This window comes from Atractosteus spatula, chromosome 1, assembly GCF_055471065.1.
Source record: "Atractosteus spatula isolate fAtrSpa1 chromosome 1, fAtrSpa1.hap1, whole genome shotgun sequence".
Lineage (NCBI taxonomy): Eukaryota > Metazoa > Chordata > Actinopteri > Semionotiformes > Lepisosteidae > Atractosteus > Atractosteus spatula.
In genome coordinates, this window is record NC_142706.1 from 26,801,406 (window position 1) to 26,825,424 (window position 24,019).

Genomic DNA, 24,019 nt, shown 5'->3' on the forward strand with positions numbered 1-24,019 from the left:
CTTCACCCCAGTGTGCAGAAAGTGTCAATACGTGTTTTGCAGCACAAATAAACATGTTTCAGCAACTTTGGTCACCCCCATGCAACTTATAGGGAAGGTACAGCAGACTTTTCAAAACGTGTTTTTCAGCCCGAAATAAACGCGTTTTGACAGACTGTTGAATCCCAATGTACCTGCCAGGCTCAGAAGTGCTCACTGACTCAGCTCTTCACCCCAGTGTGCAGAAAGTGTCAATACGTGTTTTGCAGCACAAATAAACATGTTTCAGCAACTTTGGTCACCTCCATGCAACTTATAGGGAAGGTACAGTAGACTTTTCAAAACGTGTTTTTCAGACCGAAATAAACGCGTTTTGACAGACTGTTGAATCCCAATGTACCTGCCAGGCTCAGAAGTGCTCACTGACTCAGCTCTTCACCCCAGTGTGCAGAAAGTGTCAAAACGTGTTTTGCAGCACAAATAAACATGTTTCAGCAACTTTGGTCACCCCCATGTAACTTATAGGGAAGGTACAGCAGACTTTTCAAAACGTGTTTTTCAGCCCGAAATAAACGCGTTTTGACAGACTGTTGAATCCCAATGTACCTGCCAGGCTCAGAAGTGCTCACTGACTCAGCTCTTCACCCTAGTGTGCAGAAAGTGTCAAAACGTGTTTTGCAGCACAAATAAACATGTTTCAGCAACTTTGGTCACCCCCATGCAACTTATAGGGAAGGTACAGCAGACTTTTCAAAACGTGTTTTTCAGCCCGAAATAAACGCGTTTTGACAGACTGTTGAATCCCAATGTACCTGCCAGGCTCAGAAGTGCTCACTGACTCAGCTCTTCACCCCAGTGTGCAGAAAGTGTCAATACGTGTTTTGCAGCACAAATAAACATGTTTCAGCAACTTTGGTCACCCCCATGCAACTTATAGGGAAGGTACAGCAGACTTTTCAAAACGTGTTTTTCAGCCCGAAATAAACGCGTTTTGACAGACTGTTGAATCCCAATGTACCTGCCAGGCTCAGAAGTGCTCACTGACTCAGCTCTTCACCCCAGTGTGCAGAAAGTGTCAATACGTGTTTTGCAGCACAAATAAACATGTTTCAGCAACTTTGGTCACCCCCATGCAACTTATAGGGAAGGTACAGCAGACTTTTCAAAACGTGTTTTTCAGCACGAAATAAACGCGTTTTGACAGACTGTTGAATCCCAATGTACCTGCCAGGCTCAGAAGTGCTCACTGACTCAGCTCTTCACCCCAGTGTGCAGAAAGTGTCAAAACGTGTTTTGCAGCACAAATAAACATGTTTCAGCAACTTTGGTCACCCCAATGCAACTTATAGGGAAGGTACAGCAGACTTTTCAAAACGTGTTTTTCAGCCCGAAATAAACGCGTTTTGACAGACTGTTGAATCCCAATGTACCTGCCAGGCTCAGAAGTGCTCACTGACTCAGCTCTTCACCCCAGTGTGCAGAAAGTGTCAATACGTGTTTTGCAGCACAAATAAACATGTTTCAGCAACTTTGGTCACCCCCATGCAACTTATAGGGAAGGTACAGCAGACTTTTCAAAACGTGTTTTTCAGCCCGAAATAAACGCGTTTTGACAGACTGTTGAATCCCAATGTACCTGCCAGGCTCAGAAGTGCTCACTGACTCAGCTCTTCACCCCAGTGTGCAGAAAGTGTCAAAACGTGTTTTGCAGCACAAATAAACATGTTTCAGCAACTTTGGTCACCCCCATGTAACTTATAGGGAAGGTACAGCAGACTTTTCAAAACGTGTTTTTCAGCCCGAAATAAACGCGTTTTGACAAACTGTTGAATCCCAATGTACCTGCCAGGCTCAGAAGTGCTCACTGACTCAGCTCTTCACCCCAGTGTGCAGAAAGTGTCAATACGTGTTTTGCAGCACAAATAAACATGTTTCAGCAACTTTGGTCACCCCCATGCAACTTATAGGGAAGGTACAGCAGACTTTTCAAAACGTGTTTTTCAGCCCGAAATAAACGCGTTTTGACAGACTGTTGAATCCCAATGTACCTGCCAGGCTCAGAAGTGCTCACTGACTCAGCTCTTCACCCCAGTGTGCAGAAAGTGTCAAAACGTGTTTTGCAGCACAAATAAACATGTTTCAGCAACTTTGGTCACCCCCATGTAACTTATAGGGTAGGTACAGCAGACTTTTCAAAACGTGTTTTTCAGCCCGAAATAAACGCGTTTTGACAGACTGTTGAATCCCAATGTACCTGCCAGGCTCAGAAGTGCTCACTGACTCAGCTCTTCACCCCAGTGTGCAGAAAGTGTCAATACGTGTTTTGCAGCACAAATAAACATGTTTCAGCAACTTTGGTCACCCCCATGCAACTTATAGGGAAGGTACAGCAGACTTTTCAAAACGTGTTTTTCAGCCCGAAATAAACGCGTTTTGACAGACTGTTGAATCCCAATGTACCTGCCAGGCTCAGAAGTGCTCACTGACTCAGCTCTTCACCCCAGTGTGCAGAAAGTGTCAAAACGTGTTTTGCAGCACAAATAAACATGTTTCAGCAACTTTGGTCACCCCCATGTAACTTATAGGGAAGGAACAGCTGACTTTTCAAAACGTGTTTTTCAGCCCGAAATAAACGCGTTTTGACAGACTGTTGAATCCCAATGTACCTGCCAGGCTCAGAAGTGCTCACTGACTCAGCTCTTCACCCCAGTGTGCAGAAAGTGTCAAAACGTGTTTTGCAGCACAAATAAACATGTTTCAGCAACTTTGGTCACCCCCATGTAACTTATAGGGAAGGTACAGCAGACTTTTCAAAACGTGTTTTTCAGCCCGAAATAAACGCGTTTTGACAGACTGTTGAATCCCAATGTACCTGCCAGGCTCAGAAGTGCTCACTGACTCAGCTCTTCACCCCAGTGTGCAGAAAGTGTCAATACGTGTTTTGCAGCACAAATAAACATGTTTCAGCAACTTTGGTCACCCCCATGCAACTTATAGGGAAGGTACAGCAGACTTTTCAAAACGTGTTTTTCAGCCCGAAATAAACGCGTTTTGACAGACTGTTGAATCCCAATGTACCTGCCAGGCTCAGAAGTGCTCACTGACTCAGCTCTTCACCCTAGTGTGCAGAAAGTGTCAAAACGTGTTTTGCAGCACAAATAAACATGTTTCAGCAACTTTGGTTACCCCCATTCAACTTATATGGAAGGTAGAGCAGACTTTTCAAAACGTGTTTTTCAGCCCGAAATAAACGCGTTTTGACAGACTGTTGAATCCCAATGTACCTGCCAGGCTCAGAAGTGCTCACTGACTCAGCTCTTCACCCCAGTGTGCAGAAAGTGTCAATACGTGTTTTGCAGCACAAATAAACATGTTTCAGCAACTTTGGTCACCCCCATGCAACTTATAGGGAAGGTACAGCAGACTTTTCAAAACGTGTTTTTCAGCCCGAAATAAACGCGTTTTGACAGACTGTTGAATCCCAATGTACCTGCCAGGCTCAGAAGTGCTCACTGACTCAGCTCTTCACCCCAGTGTGCAGAAAGTGTCAAAACGTGTTTTGCAGCACAAATAAACATGTTTCAGCAACTTTGGTCACCCCCATGTAACTTATAGGGAAGGTACAGCAGACTTTTCAAAACGTGTTTTTCAGCCCGAAATAAACGCGTTTTGACAGACTGTTGAATCCCAATGTACCTGCCAGGCTCAGAAGTGCTCACTGACTCAGCTCTTCACCCCAGTGTGCAGAAAGTGTCAATACGTGTTTTGCAGCACAAATAAACATGTTTCAGCAACTTTGGTCACCCCCATGCAACTTATAGGGAAGGTACAGCAGACTTTTCAAAACGTGTTTTTCAGCCCGAAATAAACGCGTTTTGACAGACTGTTGAATCCCAATGAACCTGCCAGGCTCAGAAGTGCTCACTGACTCAGCTCTTCACCCTAGAGTGCAGAAAGTGTCAAAACGTGTTTTGCAGCACAAATAAACATGTTTCAGCAACTTTGGTTACCCCCATGCAACTTATATGGAAGGTAGAGCAGACTTTTCAAAACGTGTTTTTCAGCCCGAAATAAACGCGTTTTGACAGACTGTTGAATCCCAATGTACCTGCCAGGCTCAGAAGTGCTCACTGACTCAGCTCTTCACCCCAGTGTGCAGAAAGTGTCAAAACGTGTTTTGCAGCACAAATAAACATGTTTCAGCAACTTTGGTCACCCCCATGTAACTTATAGGGAAGGTACAGCAGACTTTTCAAAACGTGTTTTTCAGCCCGAAATAAACGCGTTTTGACAGACTGTTGAATCCCAATGTACCTGCCAGGCTCAGAAGTGCTCACTGACTCAGCTCTTCACCCCAGTGTGCAGAAAGTGTCAAAACGTGTTTTGCAGCACAAATAAACATGTTTCAGCAACTTTGGTCACCCCAATGCAACTTATAGGGAAGGTACAGCAGACTTTTCAAAACGTGTTTTTCAGCCCGAAATAAACGCGTTTTGACAGACTGTTGAATCCCAATGTACCTGCCAGGCTCAGAAGTGCCCACTGACTCAGCTCTTCATCCCAGTGTGCAGAAAGTGTCAATACGTGTTTTGCAGCACAAATAAACATGTTTCAGCAACTTTGGTCACCCCCATGCAACTTATAGGGAAGGTACAGCAGACTTTTCAAAACGTGTTTTTCAGCCCGAAATAAACGCGTTTTGACAGACTGTTGAATCCCAATGTACCTGCCAGGCTCAGAAGTGCTCACTGACTCAGCTCTTCACCCCAGTGTGCAGAAAGTGTCAAAACGTGTTTTGCAGCACAAATAAACATGTTTCAGCAACTTTGGTCACCCCCATGTAACTTATAGGGTAGGTACAGCAGACTTTTCAAAACGTGTTTTTCAGCCCGAAATAAACGCGTTTTGACAGACTGTTGAATCCCAATGTACCTGCCAGGCTCAGAAGTGCTCACTGACTCAGCTCTTCACCCCAGTGTGCAGAAAGTGTCAATACGTGTTTTGCAGCACAAATAAACATGTTTCAGCAACTTTGGTCACCCCCATGCAACTTATAGGGAAGGTACAGCAGACTTTTCAAAACGTGTTTTTCAGCCCGAAATAAACGCGTTTTGACAGACTGTTGAATCCCAATGTACCTGCCAGGCTCAGAAGTGCTCACTGACTCAGCTCTTCACCCCAGTGTGCAGAAAGTGTCAAAACGTGTTTTGCAGCACAAATAAACATGTTTCAGCAACTTTGGTCACCCCCATGTAACTTATAGGGAAGGAACAGCTGACTTTTCAAAACGTGTTTTTCAGCCCGAAATAAACGCGTTTTGACAGACTGTTGAATCCCAATGTACCTGCCAGGCTCAGAAGTGCTCACTGACTCAGCTCTTCACCCCAGTGTGCAGAAAGTGTCAAAACGTGTTTTGCAGCACAAATAAACATGTTTCAGCAACTTTGGTCACCCCCATGTAACTTATAGGGAAGGTACAGCAGACTTTTCAAAACGTGTTTTTCAGCCCGAAATAAACGCGTTTTGACAGACTGTTGAATCCCAATGTACCTGCCAGGCTCAGAAGTGCTCACTGACTCAGCTCTTCACCCCAGTGTGCAGAAAGTGTCAATACGTGTTTTGCAGCACAAATAAACATGTTTCAGCAACTTTGGTCACCCCCATGCAACTTATAGGGAAGGTACAGCAGACTTTTCAAAACGTGTTTTTCAGCCCGAAATAAACGCGTTTTGACAGACTGTTGAATCCCAATGTACCTGCCAGGCTCAGAAGTGCTCACTGACTCAGCTCTTCACCCCAGTGTGCAGAAAGTGTCAAAACGTGTTTTGCAGCACAAATAAACATGTTTCAGCAACTTTGGTCACCCCCATGTAACTTATAGGGAAGGTACAGCAGACTTTTCAAAACGTGTTTTTCAGCCCGAAATAAACGCGTTTTGACAAACTGTTGAATCCCAATGTACCTGCCAGGCTCAGAAGTGCTCACTGACTCAGCTCTTCACCCCAGTGTGCAGAAAGTGTCAATACGTGTTTTGCAGCACAAATAAACATGTTTCAGCAACTTTGGTCACCCCCATGCAACTTATAGGGAAGGTACAGCAGACTTTTCAAAACGTGTTTTTCAGCCCGAAATAAACGCGTTTTGACAGACTGTTGAATCCCAATGTACCTGCCAGGCTCAGAAGTGCTCACTGACTCAGCTCTTCACCCCAGTGTGCAGAAAGTGTCAAAACGTGTTTTGCAGCACAAATAAACATGTTTCAGCAACTTTGGTCACCCCCATGTAACTTATAGGGAAGGAACAGCTGACTTTTCAAAACGTGTTTTTCAGCCCGAAATAAACGCGTTTTGACAGACTGTTGAATCCCAATGTACCTGCCAGGCTCAGAAGTGCTCACTGACTCAGCTCTTCACCCCAGTGTGCAGAAAGTGTCAAAACGTGTTTTGCAGCACAAATAAACATGTTTCAGCAACTTTGGTCACCCCCATGTAACTTATAGGGAAGGTACAGCAGACTTTTCAAAACGTGTTTTTCAGCCCGAAATAAACGCGTTTTGACAGACTGTTGAATCCCAATGTACCTGCCAGGCTCAGAAGTGCTCACTGACTCAGCTCTTCACCCCAGTGTGCAGAAAGTGTCAATACGTGTTTTGCAGCACAAATAAACATGTTTCAGCAACTTTGGTCACCCCCATGCAACTTATAGGGAAGGTACAGCAGACTTTTCAAAACGTGTTTTTCAGCCCGAAATAAACGCGTTTTGACAGACTGTTGAATCCCAATGTACCTGCCAGGCTCAGAAGTGCTCACTGACTCAGCTCTTCACCCCAGTGTGCAGAAAGTGTCAAAACGTGTTTTGCAGCACAAATAAACATGTTTCAGCAACTTTGGTCACCCCCATGTAACTTATAGGGAAGGTACAGCAGACTTTTCAAAACGTGTTTTTCAGCCCGAAATAAACGCGTTTTGACAGACTGTTGAATCCCAATGTACCTGCCAGGCTCAGAAGTGCTCACTGACTCAGCTCTTCACCCCAGTGTGCAGAAAGTGTCAATACGTGTTTTGCAGCACAAATAAACATGTTTCAGCAACTTTGGTCACCCCCATGCAACTTATAGGGAAGGTACAGCAGACTTTTCAAAACGTGTTTTTCAGCCCGAAATAAACGCGTTTTGACAGACTGTTGAATCCCAATGAACCTGCCAGGCTCAGAAGTGCTCACTGACTCAGCTCTTCACCCTAGAGTGCAGAAAGTGTCAAAACGTGTTTTGCAGCACAAATAAACATGTTTCAGCAACTTTGGTTACCCCCATGCAACTTATATGGAAGGTAGAGCAGACTTTTCAAAACGTGTTTTTCAGCCCGAAATAAACGCGTTTTGACAGACTGTTGAATCCCAATGTACCTGCCAGGCTCAGAAGTGCTCACTGACTCAGCTCTTCACCCCAGTGTGCAGAAAGTGTCAAAACGTGTTTTGCAGCACAAATAAACATGTTTCAGCAACTTTGGTCACCCCCATGTAACTTATAGGGAAGGTACAGCAGACTTTTCAAAACGTGTTTTTCAGCCCGAAATAAACGCGTTTTGACAGACTGTTGAATCCCAATGTACCTGCCAGGCTCAGAAGTGCTCACTGACTCAGCTCTTCACCCCAGTGTGCAGAAAGTGTCAAAACGTGTTTTGCAGCACAAATAAACATGTTTCAGCAACTTTGGTCACCCCAATGCAACTTATAGGGAAGGTACAGCAGACTTTTCAAAACGTGTTTTTCAGCCCGAAATAAACGCGTTTTGACAGACTGTTGAATCCCAATGTACCTGCCAGGCTCAGAAGTGCCCACTGACTCAGCTCTTCATCCCAGTGTGCAGAAAGTGTCAATACGTGTTTTGCAGCACAAATAAACATGTTTCAGCAACTTTGGTCACCCCCATGCAACTTATAGGGAAGGTACAGCAGACTTTTCAAAACGTGTTTTTCAGCCCGAAATAAACGCGTTTTGACAGACTGTTGAATCCCAATGTACCTGCCAGGCTCAGAAGTGCTCACTGACTCAGCTCTTCACCCCAGTGTGCAGAAAGTGTCAAAACGTGTTTTGCAGCACAAATAAACATGTTTCAGCAACTTTGGTCACCCCCATGTAACTTATAGGGTAGGTACAGCAGACTTTTCAAAACGTGTTTTTCAGCCCGAAATAAACGCGTTTTGACAGACTGTTGAATCCCAATGTACCTGCCAGGCTCAGAAGTGCTCACTGACTCAGCTCTTCACCCCAGTGTGCAGAAAGTGTCAATACGTGTTTTGCAGCACAAATAAACATGTTTCAGCAACTTTGGTCACCCCCATGCAACTTATAGGGAAGGTACAGCAGACTTTTCAAAACGTGTTTTTCAGCCCGAAATAAACGCGTTTTGACAGACTGTTGAATCCCAATGTACCTGCCAGGCTCAGAAGTGCTCACTGACTCAGCTCTTCACCCCAGTGTGCAGAAAGTGTCAAAACGTGTTTTGCAGCACAAATAAACATGTTTCAGCAACTTTGGTCACCCCCATGTAACTTATAGGGAAGGAACAGCTGACTTTTCAAAACGTGTTTTTCAGCCCGAAATAAACGCGTTTTGACAGACTGTTGAATCCCAATGTACCTGCCAGGCTCAGAAGTGCTCACTGACTCAGCTCTTCACCCCAGTGTGCAGAAAGTGTCAAAACGTGTTTTGCAGCACAAATAAACATGTTTCAGCAACTTTGGTCACCCCCATGTAACTTATAGGGAAGGTACAGCAGACTTTTCAAAACGTGTTTTTCAGCCCGAAATAAACGCGTTTTGACAGACTGTTGAATCCCAATGTACCTGCCAGGCTCAGAAGTGCTCACTGACTCAGCTCTTCACCCCAGTGTGCAGAAAGTGTCAATACGTGTTTTGCAGCACAAATAAACATGTTTCAGCAACTTTGGTCACCCCCATGCAACTTATAGGGAAGGTACAGCAGACTTTTCAAAACGTGTTTTTCAGCCCGAAATAAACGCGTTTTGACAGACTGTTGAATCCCAATGTACCTGCCAGGCTCAGAAGTGCTCACTGACTCAGCTCTTCACCCCAGTGTGCAGAAAGTGTCAAAACGTGTTTTGCAGCACAAATAAACATGTTTCAGCAACTTTGGTCACCCCCATGTAACTTATAGGGAAGGTACAGCAGACTTTTCAAAACGTGTTTTTCAGCCCGAAATAAACGCGTTTTGACAAACTGTTGAATCCCAATGTACCTGCCAGGCTCAGAAGTGCTCACTGACTCAGCTCTTCACCCCAGTGTGCAGAAAGTGTCAATACGTGTTTTGCAGCACAAATAAACATGTTTCAGCAACTTTGGTCACCCCCATGCAACTTATAGGGAAGGTACAGCAGACTTTTCAAAACGTGTTTTTCAGCCCGAAATAAACGCGTTTTGACAGACTGTTGAATCCCAATGTACCTGCCAGGCTCAGAAGTGCTCACTGACTCAGCTCTTCACCCCAGTGTGCAGAAAGTGTCAAAACGTGTTTTGCAGCACAAATAAACATGTTTCAGCAACTTTGGTCACCCCCATGTAACTTATAGGGAAGGAACAGCTGACTTTTCAAAACGTGTTTTTCAGCCCGAAATAAACGCGTTTTGACAGACTGTTGAATCCCAATGTACCTGCCAGGCTCAGAAGTGCTCACTGACTCAGCTCTTCACCCCAGTGTGCAGAAAGTGTCAAAACGTGTTTTGCAGCACAAATAAACATGTTTCAGCAACTTTGGTCACCCCCATGTAACTTATAGGGAAGGTACAGCAGACTTTTCAAAACGTGTTTTTCAGCCCGAAATAAACGCGTTTTGACAGACTGTTGAATCCCAATGTACCTGCCAGGCTCAGAAGTGCTCACTGACTCAGCTCTTCACCCCAGTGTGCAGAAAGTGTCAATACGTGTTTTGCAGCACAAATAAACATGTTTCAGCAACTTTGGTCACCCCCATGCAACTTATAGGGAAGGTACAGCAGACTTTTCAAAACGTGTTTTTCAGCCCGAAATAAACGCGTTTTGACAGACTGTTGAATCCCAATGTACCTGCCAGGCTCAGAAGTGCTCACTGACTCAGCTCTTCACCCTAGTGTGCAGAAAGTGTCAAAACGTGTTTTGCAGCACAAATAAACATGTTTCAGCAACTTTGGTTACCCCCATGCAACTTATATGGAAGGTAGAGCAGACTTTTCAAAACGTGTTTTTCAGCCCGAAATAAACGCGTTTTGACAGACTGTTGAATCCCAATGTACCTGCCAGGCTCAGAAGTGCTCACTGACTCAGCTCTTCACCCCAGTGTGCAGAAAGTGTCAATACGTGTTTTGCAGCACAAATAAACATGTTTCAGCAACTTTGGTCACCTCCATGCAACTTATAGGGAAGGTACAGCAGACTTTTCAAAACGTGTTTTTCAGCCCGAAATAAACGCGTTTTGACAGACTGTTGAATCCCAATGTACCTGCCAGGCTCAGAAGTGCTCACTGACTCAGCTCTTCACCCCAGTGTGCAGAAAGTGTCAAAACGTGTTTTGCAGCACAAATAAACATGTTTCAGCAACTTTGGTCACCCCCATGTAACTTATAGGGAAGGTACAGCAGACTTTTCAAAACGTGTTTTTCAGCCCGAAATAAACGCGTTTTGACAGACTGTTGAATCCCAATGTACCTGCCAGGCTCAGAAGTGCTCACTGACTCAGCTCTTCACCCTAGTGTGCAGAAAGTGTCAAAACGTGTTTTGCAGCACAAATAAACATGTTTCAGCAACTTTGGTCACCCCCATGCAACTTATAGGGAAGGTACAGCAGACTTTTCAAAACGTGTTTTTCAGCCCGAAATAAACGCGTTTTGACAGACTGTTGAATCCCAATGTACCTGCCAGGCTCAGAAGTGCTCACTGACTCAGCTCTTCACCCCAGTGTGCAGAAAGTGTCAATACGTGTTTTGCAGCACAAATAAACATGTTTCAGCAACTTTGGTCACCCCCATGCAACTTATAGGGAAGGTACAGCAGACTTTTCAAAACGTGTTTTTCAGCCCGAAATAAACGCGTTTTGACAGACTGTTGAATCCCAATGTACCTGCCAGGCTCAGAAGTGCTCACTGACTCAGCTCTTCACCCCAGTGTGCAGAAAGTGTCAAAACGTGTTTTGCAGCACAAATAAACATGTTTCAGCAACTTTGGTCACCCCCATGTAACTTATAGGGAAGGTACAGCAGACTTTTCAAAACGTGTTTTTCAGCCCGAAATAAACGCGTTTTGACAGACTGTTGAATCCCAATGTACCTGCCAGGCTCAGAAGTGCTCACTGACTCAGCTCTTCACCCCAGTGTGCAGAAAGTGTCAATACGTGTTTTGCAGCACAAATAAACATGTTTCAGCAACTTTGGTCACCCCCATGCAACTTATAGGGAAGGTACAGCAGACTTTTCAAAACGTGTTTTTCAGCCCGAAATAAACGCGTTTTGACAGACTGTTGAATCCCAATGAACCTGCCAGGCTCAGAAGTGCTCACTGACTCAGCTCTTCACCCTAGAGTGCAGAAAGTGTCAAAACGTGTTTTGCAGCACAAATAAACATGTTTCAGCAACTTTGGTTACCCCCATGCAACTTATATGGAAGGTAGAGCAGACTTTTCAAAACGTGTTTTTCAGCCCGAAATAAACGCGTTTTGACAGACTGTTGAATCCCAATGTACCTGCCAGGCTCAGAAGTGCTCACTGACTCAGCTCTTCACCCCAGTGTGCAGAAAGTGTCAAAACGTGTTTTGCAGCACAAATAAACATGTTTCAGCAACTTTGGTCACCCCCATGTAACTTATAGGGAAGGTACAGCAGACTTTTCAAAACGTGTTTTTCAGCCCGAAATAAACGCGTTTTGACAGACTGTTGAATCCCAATGTACCTGCCAGGCTCAGAAGTGCTCACTGACTCAGCTCTTCACCCCAGTGTGCAGAAAGTGTCAAAACGTGTTTTGCAGCACAAATAAACATGTTTCAGCAACTTTGGTCACCCCAATGCAACTTATAGGGAAGGTACAGCAGACTTTTCAAAACGTGTTTTTCAGCCCGAAATAAACGCGTTTTGACAGACTGTTGAATCCCAATGTACCTGCCAGGCTCAGAAGTGCCCACTGACTCAGCTCTTCATCCCAGTGTGCAGAAAGTGTCAATACGTGTTTTGCAGCACAAATAAACATGTTTCAGCAACTTTGGTCACCCCCATGCAACTTATAGGGAAGGTACAGCAGACTTTTCAAAACGTGTTTTTCAGCCCGAAATAAACGCGTTTTGACAGACTGTTGAATCCCAATGTACCTGCCAGGCTCAGAAGTGCTCACTGACTCAGCTCTTCACCCCAGTGTGCAGAAAGTGTCAAAACGTGTTTTGCAGCACAAATAAACATGTTTCAGCAACTTTGGTCACCCCAATGCAACTTATAGGGAAGGTACAGCAGACTTTTCAAAACGTGTTTTTCAGCCCGAAATAAACGCGTTTTGACAGACTGTTGAATCCCAATGTACCTGCCAGGCTCAGAAGTGCTCACTGACTCAGCTCTTCACCCCAGTGTGCAGAAAGTGTCAATACGTGTTTTGCAGCACAAATAAACATGTTTCAGCAACTTTGGTCACCCCCATGCAACTTATAGGGAAGGTACAGCAGACTTTTCAAAACGTGTTTTTCAGCCCGAAATAAACGCGTTTTGACAGACTGTTGAATCCCAATGTACCTGCCAGGCTCAGAAGTGCTCACTGACTCAGCTCTTCACCCCAGTGTGCAGAAAGTGTCAAAACGTGTTTTGCAGCACAAATAAACATGTTTCAGCAACTTTGGTCACCCCCATGTAACTTATAGGGTAGGTACAGCAGACTTTTCAAAACGTGTTTTTCAGCCCGAAATAAACGCGTTTTGACAGACTGTTGAATCCCAATGTACCTGCCAGGCTCAGAAGTGCTCACTGACTCAGCTCTTCACCCCAGTGTGCAGAAAGTGTCAATACGTGTTTTGCAGCACAAATAAACATGTTTCAGCAACTTTGGTCACCCCCATGCAACTTATAGGGAAGGTACAGCAGACTTTTCAAAACGTGTTTTTCAGCCCGAAATAAACGCGTTTTGACAGACTGTTGAATCCCAATGTACCTGCCAGGCTCAGAAGTGCTCACTGACTCAGCTCTTCACCCCAGTGTGCAGAAAGTGTCAAAACGTGTTTTGCAGCACAAATAAACATGTTTCAGCAACTTTGGTCACCCCCATGTAACTTATAGGGAAGGAACAGCTGACTTTTCAAAACGTGTTTTTCAGCCCGAAATAAACGCGTTTTGACAGACTGTTGAATCCCAATGTACCTGCCAGGCTCAGAAGTGCTCACTGACTCAGCTCTTCACCCCAGTGTGCAGAAAGTGTCAAAACGTGTTTTGCAGCACAAATAAACATGTTTCAGCAACTTTGGTCACCCCCATGTAACTTATAGGGAAGGTACAGCAGACTTTTCAAAACGTGTTTTTCAGCCCGAAATAAACGCGTTTTGACAGACTGTTGAATCCCAATGTACCTGCCAGGCTCAGAAGTGCTCACTGACTCAGCTCTTCACCCCAGTGTGCAGAAAGTGTCAATACGTGTTTTGCAGCACAAATAAACATGTTTCAGCAACTTTGGTCACCCCCATGCAACTTATAGGGAAGGTACAGCAGACTTTTCAAAACGTGTTTTTCAGCCCGAAATAAACGCGTTTTGACAGACTGTTGAATCCCAATGTACCTGCCAGGCTCAGAAGTGCTCACTGACTCAGCTCTTCACCCTAGTGTGCAGAAAGTGTCAAAACGTGTTTTGCAGCACAAATAAACATGTTTCAGCAACTTTGGTTACCCCCATGCAACTTATATGGAAGGTAGAGCAGACTTTTCAAAACGTGTTTTTCAGCCCGAAATAAACGCGTTTTGACAGACTGTTGAATCCCAATGTACCTGCCAGGCTCAGAAGTGCTCACTGACTCAGCTCTTCACCCCAGTGTGCAGAAAGTGTCAATACGTGTTTTGCAGCACAAATAAACATGTTTCAGCAACTTTGGTCACCTCCATGCAACTTATAGGGAAGGTACAGCAGACTTTTCAAAACGTGTTTTTCAGCCCGAAATAAACGCGTTTTGACAGACTGTTGAATCCCAATGTACCTGCCAGGCTCAGAAGTGCTCACTGACTCAGCTCTTCACCCCAGTGTGCAGAAAGTGTCAAAACGTGTTTTGCAGCACAAATAAACATGTTTCAGCAACTTTGGTCACCCCCATGTAACTTATAGGGAAGGTACAGCAGACTTTTCAAAACGTGTTTTTCAGCCCGAAATAAACGCGTTTTGACAGACTGTTGAATCCCAATGTACCTGCCAGGCTCAGAAGTGCTCACTGACTCAGCTCTTCACCCTAGTGTGCAGAAAGTGTCAAAACGTGTTTTGCAGCACAAATAAACATGTTTCAGCAACTTTGGTCACCCCCATGCAACTTATAGGGAAGGTACAGCAGACTTTTCAAAACGTGTTTTTCAGCCCGAAATAAACGCGTTTTGACAGACTGTTGAATCCCAATGTACCTGCCAGGCTCAGAAGTGCTCACTGACTCAGCTCTTCACCCCAGTGTGCAGAAAGTGTCAAAACGTGTTTTGCAGCACAAATAAACATGTTTCAGCAACTTTGGTCACCCCCATGCAACTTATAGGGAAGGTACAGCAGACTTTTCAAAACGTGTTTTTCAGCCCGAAATAAACGCGTTTTGACAGACTGTTGAATCCCAATGTACCTGCCAGGCTCAGAAGTGCTCACTGACTCAGCTCTTCACCCCAGTGTGCAGAAAGTGTCAAAACGTGTTTTGCAGCACAAATAAACATGTTTCAGCAACTTTGGTCACCCCCATGTAACTTATAGGGAAGGTACAGCAGACTTTTCAAAACGTGTTTTTCAGCCCGAAATAAACGCGTTTTGACAGACTGTTGAATCCCAATGTACCTGCCAGGCTCAGAAGTGCTCACTGACTCAGCTCTTCACCCCAGTGTGCAGAAAGTGTCAATACGTGTTTTGCAGCACAAATAAACATGTTTCAGCAACTTTGGTCACCCCCATGCAACTTATAGGGAAGGTACAGCAGACTTTTCAAAACGTGTTTTTCAGCCCGAAATAAACGCGTTTTGACAGACTGTTGAATCCCAATGTACCTGCCAGGCTCAGAAGTGCTCACTGACTCAGCTCTTCACCCCAGTGTGCAGAAAGTGTCAATACGTGTTTTGCAGCACAAATAAACATGTTTCAGCAACTTTGGTCACCTCCATACAACTTATAGGGAAGGTACAGTAGACTTTTCAAAACGTGTTTTTCAGCCCGAAATAAACGCGTTTTGACAGACTGTTGAATCCCAATGTACCTGCCAGGCTCAGAAGTGCTCACTGACTCAGCTCTTCACCCCAGTGTGCAGAAAGTGTCAAAACGTGTTTTGCAGCACAAATAAACATGTTTCAGCAACTTTGGTCACCCCCATGTAACTTATAGGGAAGGTACAGCAGACTTTTCAAAACGTGTTTTTCAGCCCGAAATAAACGCGTTTTGACAGACTGTTGAATCCCAATGTACCTGCCAGGCTCAGAAGTGCTCACTGACTCAGCTCTTCACCCTAGTGTGCAGAAAGTGTCAAAACGTGTTTTGCAGCACAAATAAACATGTTTCAGCAACTTTGGTCACCCCCATGCAACTTATAGGGAAGGTACAGCAGACTTTTCAAAACGTGTTTTTCAGCCCGAAATAAACGCGTTTTGACAGACTGTTGAATCCCAATGTACCTGCCAGGCTCAGAAGTGCTCACTGACTCAGCTCTTCACCCCAGTGTGCAGAAAGTGTCAATACGTGTTTTGCAGCACAAATAAACATGTTTCAGCAACTTTGGTCACCCCCATGCAACTTATAGGGAAGGTACAGCAGACTTTTCAAAACGTGTTTTTCAGCCCGAAATAAACGCGTTTTGACAGACTGTTGAATCCCAATGTACCTGCCAGGCTCAGAAGTGCTCACTGACTCAGCTCTTCACCCCAGTGTGCAGAAAGTGTCAATACGTGTTTTGCAGCACAAATAAACATGTTTCAGCAACTTTGGTCACCCCCATGCAACTTATAGGGAAGGTACAGCAGACTTTTCAAAACGTGTTTTTCAGCCCGAAATAAACGCGTTTTGACAGACTGTTGAATCCCAATGTACCTGCCAGGCTCAGAAGTGCTCACTGACTCAGCTCTTCACCCCAGTGTGCAGAAAGTGTCAAAACGTGTTTTGCAGCACAAATAAACATGTTTCAGCAACTTTGGTCACCCCCATGTAACTTATAGGGAAGGAACAGCTGACTTTTCAAAACGTGTTTTTCAGCCCGAAATAAACGCGTTTTGACAGACTGTTGAATCCCAATGTACCTGCCAGGCTCAGAAGTGCTCACTGACTCAGCTCTTCACCCCAGTGTGCAGAAAGTGTCAAAACGTGTTTTGCAGCACAAATAAACATGTTTCAGCAACTTTGGTCACCCCCATGTAACTTATAGGGAAGGTACAGCAGACTTTTCAAAACGTGTTTTTCAGCCCGAAATAAACGCGTTTTGACAGACTGTTGAATCCCAATGTACCTGCCAGGCTCAGAAGTGCTCACTGACTCAGCTCTTCACCCCAGTGTGCAGAAAGTGTCAATACGTGTTTTGCAGCACAAATAAACATGTTTCAGCAACTTTGGTCACCCCCATGCAACTTATAGGGAAGGTACAGCAGACTTTTCAAAACGTGTTTTTCAGCCCGAAATAAACGCGTTTTGACAGACTGTTGAATCCCAATGTACCTGCCAGGCTCAGAAGTGCTCACTGACTCAGCTCTTCACCCTAGTGTGCAGAAAGTGTCAAAACGTGTTTTGCAGCACAAATAAACATGTTTCAGCAACTTTGGTTACCCCCATGCAACTTATATGGAAGGTAGAGCAGACTTTTCAAAACGTGTTTTTCAGCCCGAAATAAACGCGTTTTGACAGACTGTTGAATCCCAATGTACCTGCCAGGCTCAGAAGTGCTCACTGACTCAGCTCTTCACCCCAGTGTGCAGAAAGTGTCAATACGTGTTTTGCAGCACAAATAAACATGTTTCAGCAACTTTGGTCACCTCCATGCAACTTATAGGGAAGGTACAGCAGACTTTTCAAAACGTGTTTTTCAGCCCGAAATAAACGCGTTTTGACAGACTGTTGAATCCCAATGTACCTGCCAGGCTCAGAAGTGCTCACTGACTCAGCTCTTCACCCCAGTGTGCAGAAAGTGTCAAAACGTGTTTTGCAGCACAAATAAACATGTTTCAGCAACTTTGGTCACCCCCATGTAACTTATAGGGAAGGTACAGCAGACTTTTCAAAACGTGTTTTTCAGCCCGAAATAAACGCGTTTTGACAGACTGTTGAATCCCAATGTACCTGCCAGGCTCAGAAGTGCTCACTGACTCAGCTCTTCACCCCAGTGTGCAGAAAGTGTCAATACGTGTTTTGCAGCACAAATAAACATGTTTCAGCAACTTTGGTCACCCCCATGCAACTTATAGGGAAGGTACAGCAGACTTTTCAAAACGTGTTTTTCAGCCCGAAATAAACGCGTTTTGACAGACTGTTGAATCCCAATGTACCTGCCAGGCTCAGAAGTGCTCACTGACTCAGCTCTTCACCCTAGTGTGCAGAAAGTGTCAAAACGTGTTTTGCAGCACAAATAAACATGTTTCAGCAACTTTGGTTACCCCCATGCAACTTATATGGAAGGTAGAGCAGACTTTTCAAAACGTGTTTTTCAGCCCGAAATAAACGCGTTTTGACAGACTGTTGAATCCCAAAGTATCTGCCAGGCTCAGAAGTGCTCACTGACTCAGCTCTTCACCCCAGTGTGCAGAAAGTGTCAATACGTGTTTTGCAGCACAAATAAACATGTTTCAGCAACTTTGGTCACCTCCATGCAACTTATAGGGAAGGTACAGCAGACTTTTCAAAACGTGTTTTTCAGCCCGAAATAAACGCGTTTTGACAGACTGTTGAATCCCAATGTACCTGCCAGGCTCAGAAGTGCTCACTGACTCAGCTCTTCACCCCAGTGTGCAGAAAGTGTCAAAACGTGTTTTGCAGCACAAATAAACATGTTTCAGCAACTTTGGTCACCCCCATGTAACTTATAGGGAAGGTACAGCAGACTTTTCAAAACGTGTTTTTCAGCCCGAAATAAACGCGTTTTGACAGACTGTTGAATCCCAATGTACCTGCCAGGCTCAGAAGTGCTCACTGACTCAGCTCTTCACCCTAGTGTGCAGAAAGTGTCAAAACGTGTTTTGCAGCACAAATACACATGTTTCAGCAACTTTGGTCACCCCCATGCAACTTATAGGGAAGGTACAGCAGACTTTTCAAAACGTGTTTTTCAGCCCGAAATAAACGCGTTTTGACAGACTGTTGAATCCCAATGTACCTGCCAGGCTCAGAAGTGCTCACTGACTCAGCTCTTCACCCCAGTGTGCAGAAAGTGTCAATACGTGTTTTGCAGCACAAATAAACATGTTTCAGCAACTTTGGTCACCCCCATGCAACTTGTAGGGAAGGTACAGCAGACTTTTCAAAACGTGTTTTTCAGCTCGAAATAAACGCGTTTTGACAGACTGTTGAATCCCAATGTACCTGCCAGGCTCAGAAGTGCTCACTGACTCAGCTCTTCACCCCAGTGTGCAGAAAGTGTCAAAACGTGTTTTGCAGCACAAATAAACATGTTTCAGCAACTTTGGTCACCCCCATGTAACTTATAGGGAAGGTACAGCAGACTTTTCAAAACGTGTTTTTCAGCCCGAAATAAACGCGTTTTGACAGACTGTTGAATCCCAATGTACCTGCCAGGCTCAGAAGTGCTCACTGACTCAGCTCTTCACCCCAGTGTGCAGAAAGTGTCAATACGTGTTTTGCAGCACAAATAAACATGTTTCAGCAACTTTGGTCACCCCCATGCAACTTATAGGGAAGGTACAGCAGACTTTTCAAAACGTGTTTTTCAGCCCGAAATAAACGCGTTTTGACAGACTGTTGAATCCCAATGAACCTGCCAGGCTCAGAAGTGCTCACTGACTCAGCTCTTCACCCTAGTGTGCAGAAAGTGTCAAAACGTGTTTTGCAGCACAAATAAACATGTTTCAGCAACTTTGGTTACCCCCATGCAACTTATATGGAAGGTAGAGCAGACTTTTCAAAACGTCTTTTCAGCCCGAAATAAACGCGTTTTGACAGACTGTTGAATCCCAATGTACCTGCCAGGCTCAGAAGTGCTCACTGACTCAGCTCTTCACCCCAGTGTGCAGAAAGTGTCAAAACGTGTTTTGCAGCACAAATAAACATGTTTCAGCAACTTTGGTCACCCCCATGTAACTTATAGGGAAGGTACAGCAGACTTTTCAAAACGTGTTTTTCAGCCCGAAATAAACGCGTTTTGACAGACTGTTGAATCCCAATGTACCTGCCAGGCTCAGAAGTGCTCACTGACTCAGCTCTTCACCCTAGTGTGCAGAAAGTGTCAAAACGTGTTTTGCAGCACAAATAAACATGTTTCAGCAACTTTGGTCACCCCCATGCAACTTATAGGGAAGGTACAGCAGACTTTTCAAAACGTGTTTTTCAGCCCGAAATAAACGCGTTTTGACAGACTGTTGAATCCCAATGTACCTGCCAGGCTCAGAAGTGCTCACTGACTCAGCTCTTCACCCCAGTGTGCAGAAAGTGTCAATACGTGTTTTGCAGCACAAATAAACATGTTTCAGCAACTTTGGTCACCCCCATGCAACTTATAGGGAAGGTACAGCAGACTTTTCAAAACGTGTTTTTCAGCCCGAAATAAACGCGTTTTGACAGACTGTTGAATCCCAATGTACCTGCCAGGCTCAGAAGTGCTCACTGACTCAGCTCTTCACCCCAGTGTGCAGAAAGTGTCAAAACGTGTTTTGCAGCACAAATAAACATGTTTCAGCAACTTTGGTCACCCCAATGCAACTTATAGGGAAGGTACAGCAGACTTTTCAAAACGTGTTTTTCAGCCCGAAATAAACGCGTTTTGACAGACTGTTGAATCCCAATGTACCTGCCAGGCTCAGAAGTGCTCACTGACTCAGCTCTTCACCCCAGTGTGCAGAAAGTGTCAATACGTGTTTTGCAGCACAAATAAACATGTTTCAGCAACTTTGGTCACCCCCATGCAACTTATAGGGAAGGTACAGCAGACTTTTCAAAACGTGTTTTTCAGCCCGAAATAAACGCGTTTTGACAGACTGTTGAATCCCAATGTACCTGCCAGGCTCAGAAGTGCTCACTGACTCAGCTCTTCACCCCAGTGTGCAGAAAGTGTCAAAACGTGTTTTGCAGCACAAATAAACATGTTTCAGCAACTTTGGTCACCCCCATGTAACTTATAGGGAAGGTACAGCAGACTTTTCAAAACGTGTTTTTCAGCCCGAAATAAACGCGTTTTGACAGACTGTTGAATCCCAATGTACCTGCCAGGCTCAGAAGTGCTCACTGACTCAGCTCTTCACCCCAGTGTGCAGAAAGTGTCAATACGTGTTTTGCAGCACAAATAAACATGTTTCAGCAACTTTGGTCACCCCCATGCAACTTATAGGGAAGGTACAGCAGACTTTTCAAAACGTGTTTTTCAGCCCGAAATAAACGCGTTTTGACAGACTGTTGAATCCCAATGTACCTGCCAGGCTCAGAAGTGCTCACTGACTCAGCTCTTCACCCCAGTGTGCAGAAAGTGTCAAAACGTGTTTTGCAGCACAAATAAACATGTTTCAGCAACTTTGGTCACCCCCATGTAACTTATAGGGAAGGAACAGCTGACTTTTCAAAACGTGTTTTTCAGCCCGAAATAAACGCGTTTTGACAGACTGTTGAATCCCAATGTACCTGCCAGGCTCAGAAGTGCTCACTGACTCAGCTCTTCACCCCAGTGTGCAGAAAGTGTCAAAACGTGTTTTGCAGCACAAATAAACATGTTTCAGCAACTTTGGTCACCCCCATGTAACTTATAGGGAAGGTACAGCAGACTTTTCAAAACGTGTTTTTCAGCCCGAAATAAACGCGTTTTGACAGACTGTTGAATCCCAATGTACCTGCCAGGCTCAGAAGTGCTCACTGACTCAGCTCTTCACCCCAGTGTGCAGAAAGTGTCAATACGTGTTTTGCAGCACAAATAAACATGTTTCAGCAACTTTGGTCACCCCCATGCAACTTATAGGGAAGGTACAGCAGACTTTTCAAAACGTGTTTTTCAGCCCGAAATAAACGCGTTTTGACAGACTGTTGAATCCCAATGTACCTGCCAGGCTCAGAAGTGCTCACTGACTCAGCTCTTCACCCTAGTGTGCAGAAAGTGTCAAAACGTGTTTTGCAGCACAAATAAACATGTTTCAGCAACTTTGGTTACCCCCATGCAACTTATATGGAAGGTAGAGCAGACTTTTCAAAACGTGTTTTTCAGCCCGAAATAAACGCGTTTTGACAGACTGTTGAATCCCAATGTACCTGCCAGGCTCAGAAGTGCTCACTGACTGAGCTCTTCACCCCAGTGTGCAGAAAGTGTCAATACGTGTTTTGCAGCACAAATAAACATGTTTCAGCAACTTTGGTCACCTCCATGCAACTTATAGGGAAGGTACAGCAGACTTTTCAAAACGTGTTTTTCAGCCCGAAATAAACGCGTTTTGACAGACTGTTGAATCCCAATGTACCTGCCAGGCTCAGAAGTGCTCACTGACTCAGCTCTTCACCCCAGTGTGCAGAAAGTGTCAAAACGTGTTTTGCAGCACAAATAAACATGTTTCAGCAACTTTGGTCACCCCCATGTAACTTATAGGGAAGGTACAGCAGACTTTTCAAAACGTGTTTTTCAGCCCGAAATAAACGCGTTTTGACAGACTGTTGAATCCCAATGTACCTGCCAGGCTCAGAAGTGCTCACTGACTCAGCTCTTCACCCTAGTGTGCAGAAAGTGTCAAAACGTGTTTTGCAGCACAAATAAACATGTTTCAGCAACTTTGGTCACCCCCATGCAACTTATAGGGAAGGTACAGCAGACTTTTCAAAACGTGTTTTTCAGCCCGAAATAAACGCGTTTTGACAGACTGTTGAATCCCAATGTACCTGCCAGGCTCAGAAGTGCTCACTGACTCAGCTCTTCACCCCAGTGTGCAGAAAGTGTCAATACGTGTTTTGCAGCACAAATAAACATGTTTCAGCAACTTTGGTCACCCCCATGCAACTTATAGGGAAGGTACAGCAGACTTTTCAAAACGGGTTTTTCAGCCCGAAATAAACGCGTTTTGACAGACTGTTGAATCCCAATGTACCTGCCAGGCTCAGAAGTGCTCACTGACTCAGCTCTTCACCCCAGTGTGCAGAAAGTGTCAAAACGTGTTTTGCAGCACAAATGAACATGTTTCAGCAACTTTGGTCACCCCAATGCAACTTATAGGGAAGGTACAGCAGACTTTTCAAAACGTGTTTTTCAGCCCGAAATAAACGCGTTTTGACAGACTGTTGAATCCCAATGTACCTGCCAGGCTCAGAAGTGCTCACTGACTCAGCTCTTCACCCCAGTGTGCAGAAAGTGTCAATACGTGTTTTGCAGCACAAATAAACATGTTTCAGCAACTTTGGTCACCCCCATGCAACTTATAGGGAAGGTACAGCAGACTTTTCAAAACGTGTTTTTCAGCCCGAAATAAACGCGTTTTGACAGACTGTTGAATCCCAATGTACCTGCCAGGCTCAGAAGTGCTCACTGACTCTGCTCTTCACCCCAGTGTGCAGAAAGTGTCAAAACGTGTTTTGCAGCACAAATAAACATGTTTCAGCAACTTTGGTCACCCCAATGCAACTTATAGGGAAGGTACAGCAGACTTTTCAAAACGTGTTTTTCAGCCCGAAATAAACGCGTTTTGACAGACTGTTGAATCCCAATGTACCTGCCAGGCTCAGAAGTGCTCACTGACTCAGCTCTTCACCCCAGTGTGCAGAAAGTGTCAATACGTGTTTTGCAGCACAAATAAACATGTTTCAGCAACTTTGGTCACCCCCATGCAACTTATAGGGAAGGTACAGCAGACTTTTCAAAACGTGTTTTTCAGCCCGAAATAAACGCGTTTTGACAGACTGTTGAATCCCAATGTACCTGCCAGGCTCAGAAGTGCTCACTGACTCAGCTCTTCACCCCAGTGTGCAGAAAGTGTCAAAACGTGTTTTGCAGCACAAATAAACATGTTTCAGCAACTTTGGTCACCCCCATGTAACTTATAGGGAAGGGACAGCAGACTTTTCAAAACGTGTTTTTCAGCCCGAAATAAACGCGTTTTGACAGACTGTTGAATCCCAATGTACCTGCCAGGCTCAGAATTGCTCACTGACTCAGCTCTTCACCCCAGTGTGCAGAAAGTGTCAATACGTGGTTTGCAGCACAAATAAACATGTTTCAGCAACTTTGGTCACCCCCATGCAACTTATAGGGAAGGTACAGCAGACTTTTCAAAACGTGTTTTTCAGCCCGAAATAAACGCGTTTTGACAGACTGTTGAATCCCAATGTACCTGCCAGGCTCAGAAGTGCTCACTGACTCAGCTCTTCACCCCAGTGTGCAGAAAGTGTCAAAACGTGTTTTGCAGCACAAATAAACATGTTTCAGCAACTTTGGTCACCCCAATGCAACTTATAGGGAAGGTACAGCAGACTTTTCAAAACGTGTTTTTCAGCCCGAAATAAACGCGTTTTGACAGACTGTTGAATCCCAAAGTACCTGCCAGGCTCAGAAGTGCTCACTGACTCAGCTCTTCACCCCAGTGTGCAGAAAGTGTCAATACGTGTTTTGCAGCACAAATAAACATGTTTCAGCAACTTTGGTCACCCCCATGCAACTTATAGGGAAGGTACAGCAGACTTTTCAAAACGTGTTT